Below are 3,607 nucleotides of genomic sequence, written 5' to 3'. Positions count from 1 at the left end.
GAGACCCTGCCTCGAAAAACAAACAAACAAACAAAACAAGCTATTGAGCAGATCTTTGTTGAGTTTCACAAGCTAAGCATTATGCTAAGAAGTGTGCTATGTCCTCAGGTGTCAGAGGAAGGTGGGTCAGGAGTCTAAGATCATCCTTGGTTGCATAGCAAGTTCTAAGCCAGCCTGAGCTACTTAAGATTGTAGCTTCTTTTCTCCTTTTCTTCCTCCTCCTTCTCTTCTTTTGCTTCTGAGCTAGGATCTCAAGTTAGTTTCCAGAGAGCCAGTGAGATGGCTCAGCAGTTAAATGAGATTGTCACCAAGCACAAGGAGCTTAGTTCATCCCAGGAACTAACATGGTAGAACCAGCTCTTACAGGTTGTCCCCTGACCTCTGAGCACTGTGGTACATACAATCCCATACAAAAACACACAAAGATGAAATGCAATACATGGTGTGTGTGCAATTTGCATGTGTGTGTGCAAGGGTGTGCTCACGTGTGAAAGTGCTTGTATACATGTATGTGTATGTGTGCTCCTGCATGTGTGTGTACTCCTACATGTATGTATGTGTGCATGTATGTGTATGTTCCTGCATGGTGGGGGCTGTGTGTGTGTGTTGTGGTTTGAGGAGGGTCTTACTAGGAAACTCTGGCTGACCTAGAAGACATTGTGTAGATCAGCTGACTTCAAACTCAAGAGACTTTCTTGCCTATGCCTTCTGAGTACTAGTATTAAAAGTGTACCTTTCTGTGACTGGGTAGAAATTGGGGGGGGGGAGAGTCAACAGAAATACAAACACCACACATGGAGGTGTCCCTATCTATTCTAATTTCCTTCATCATGCAGATGTGGAAACAAGTTCAGCAGAGACCAGGACTTGGCAGGCAGAGTGAGTAGGCCAACGGGGGCTCCCACTCTGGGACTGGACTGCCAAAATCCAAGCTTCAGCTCATTGTGTGACCCCAGCTATCAACACAACCTACCATTTCCCCCATCTTAAAAAACGGTGCTAATAACGGTGTTTCTCATGTGGGCCTGTCACAGAGGTGCCTGGAACAGTGGGTAAGTGGTGGGTACCACTTCTCGGCTCCGCGAGCCTTCAGGATTGCTGCTGGTTCTTTCTTACCAACTGCGGAGGGAGGGAGAACCCAGAGCTTGGAGTCCATCAAAGCAAGAACACGTCTCTCCCTACCCCCAATTTCCTCCATTGCCACCCCCACACATACACCCTACTCACCAACCTCCCCCCATGAAGGGGAACTTGAGGGAAGCTTGGTTTTCAACACAGCCATAGCAGGAAGTGGTTCTGGTTACCACATCCCCTTCCCAACTTCCCCAGCTCCCCCTAACACTACAACAGAGTTTAGCTAAGGACCCAGGAAAGAAGACAGAGAGCAGGAAGTGCCTCCCCCCAAGCCCCCAGGAAGCAAAAACCTGACCCCCTGTAGCTCTGACCTCTTGACCTAGAATCATTGTTTGGACTCTGAATCCCTTCCAGGAGCATAAGGACTGGGCTAGACCTGGAGTCCTGAGTCACTCACTGGCAGATGACACAGCCATTGGAAGGTCTCCACAGCAGGGATGACCTGGGAGATAAGGAACAGCTTCCTCTGTCTAGCATGGGGGAATTCTAAGCCGGCTTCTCCCAAATTTGCTGAAGAGGAAAGGGCCAGGTAGGCCTCAGAGGCTCTGACAGGCAGGATGTGAGGGAGACATACTCCATGTCTGAGATGAAACAGATGCTCCCAAGGAAGTGTATCACTAGATCCAGGCTCCCACCACAGCCGTCCCTCCCAGCCCCACCCCCAGGATGGGGGCAATTCCCCAGTCTGACTCCTAGATTATTTCCTGGTGCTGAGCCACGTCTCCGTCTCCCTATTGTCTGTGCTTAGCATCTTGCATGGAAACTTTGGAATTAGCCCTCCTGGCTTCAAACCCCAGCTCCTAGCACTTACTTGCGTGATCTCAGGCAGGCTATTTTGTCTCTCTGTAACTCCATTTCTTCATCTGTAAAATGATGATCTATAAAATGACTGAGGTGTAGCTCAACTGTGGGGTGTGTTTGGCTTGCTCAAGGCCCTTCACTAAGAGCCTGGTTCCCAGGAGTCTACTTCTAGGAGTAACAGTGAGGATTTTGTGGGAGTCCATGTTGCAGATGTTTAACACAGTGACTGACACAGGTCAGGCATGGGGGCAGGGGGGAGCTATGAGGATTCCTTTGCTCTAATGCTCTCATCCTGTTACAAATAAGCATTCATTCATAATTCCATTCGAGAGAAGAGAAAATTGGAGTTCACCCAAGTCCACACAGCGAGCGAGAGAATCGCCAGGGACTCAGTCCAGCCACGACTAGGACCCCAACCTTCTCCCAAGAGTCTGCATGTGTCCCAGGCGCCTCTTTCTGAAGCAGTTCTAAATCTGTGCACACGGGCACTGGACAGTTTGCCCAGCACAGCTCCAGACTTCGGTACAGCACATGTGTGCTGAATGATGGATCCCCTTGAGATCCTACTTGGATCTGTGCTTTCAGAACCCCTGACACCCACTGGAAGCAGAGATTGTGAACTATTTCCAAGGTGACAGTCACAAAGCTTAGAGAAGTGCTTTTTTGGTTTTTTTGGTTTTTTGTTTTGGGGTTTTTTTTTGTTGTTGTTGTTGTTGTTTTGTTTTGTTTTGTTTTTTTGAGACAGGGTCTCTCTGGGTAGCCTTGTCTGTGCTGTCCTGGAACTCACTTTGTAGACCAGGCTGGCCTTGAACTCAGAAATCCGCCTGCCTCTGCCTCGCTTTTATGGTTTTTGTCTTGCCCCTTTGGCACAAAGTCCCATGTAACCAGGCTGACCTCACGCTCACTGTACCCTGAGAATTACCTTGAACTTGTGAGCCTCCTCCTTCCATCACTGGGACACTGATACCAGAGATGTGCACTACATTCCTGGGTTTATGCACTACTGGGGATCCAGCCCGGACTCTGGGAGAAGCCATCTACCAATAAACTACACCCCCAGCCCTTTGACTTTTGAAGCGGGGTCTTGGTATCCAGCCCAGGGTGGCTTTGAACTTCTGGTTCTAGTACCTCTGCCTTTAGAGCATGGGGGTTACAGAAATGTGTCACCATGCCTTGTTCAGAGAAGTGTTCTAAATTGCTCATTGTCCTCCAGCTGGCAAGTGACAGGGTTCCTGCCTCAGCCTTCTGACTCTAAGTCCCATGCTAAGATGGGGTCACTGGTTCAGTCAAGAAGGAAGTTGGTGGGGGGTGTGTGTGTGGAAGCATCTGGGTAGGGGGTGGGTGCTCAGAAGCCAGGCTGGGGTGGGGGAGCATGTCTCAGAACCAACAGTGGGTATACCTGGCTGGGTTCCGTAGAAAACAAGAATGAGGAGGGGCAGGAATAAAACGGAGAGAGTCAGTAGCTAGCTGGAAGAGGCCCAACAGTCCAGAGGACTTCCCTTACGGCCTGAGGGTCTTGTTCCCAGGAAGAGATGATCCTGGACCTGAGGGTCAGGTCCGGAAGTGGAGGGAGGAAGCTGGAGGGAGGAGGCTGAAGGTGAGGCCCATTCATTCCCTCCACATTAGTTTGTCCACCAGCAGTTTTGAATATGCGTGGCGTCTCCGCCAAGCA

This window comes from Mus caroli, chromosome 2 (genome assembly GCF_900094665.2).
Source record: "Mus caroli chromosome 2, CAROLI_EIJ_v1.1, whole genome shotgun sequence".
NCBI classification, from domain to species: Eukaryota; Metazoa; Chordata; class Mammalia; order Rodentia; family Muridae; genus Mus; species Mus caroli.
This window is presented reverse-complemented; position numbering follows the sequence as displayed.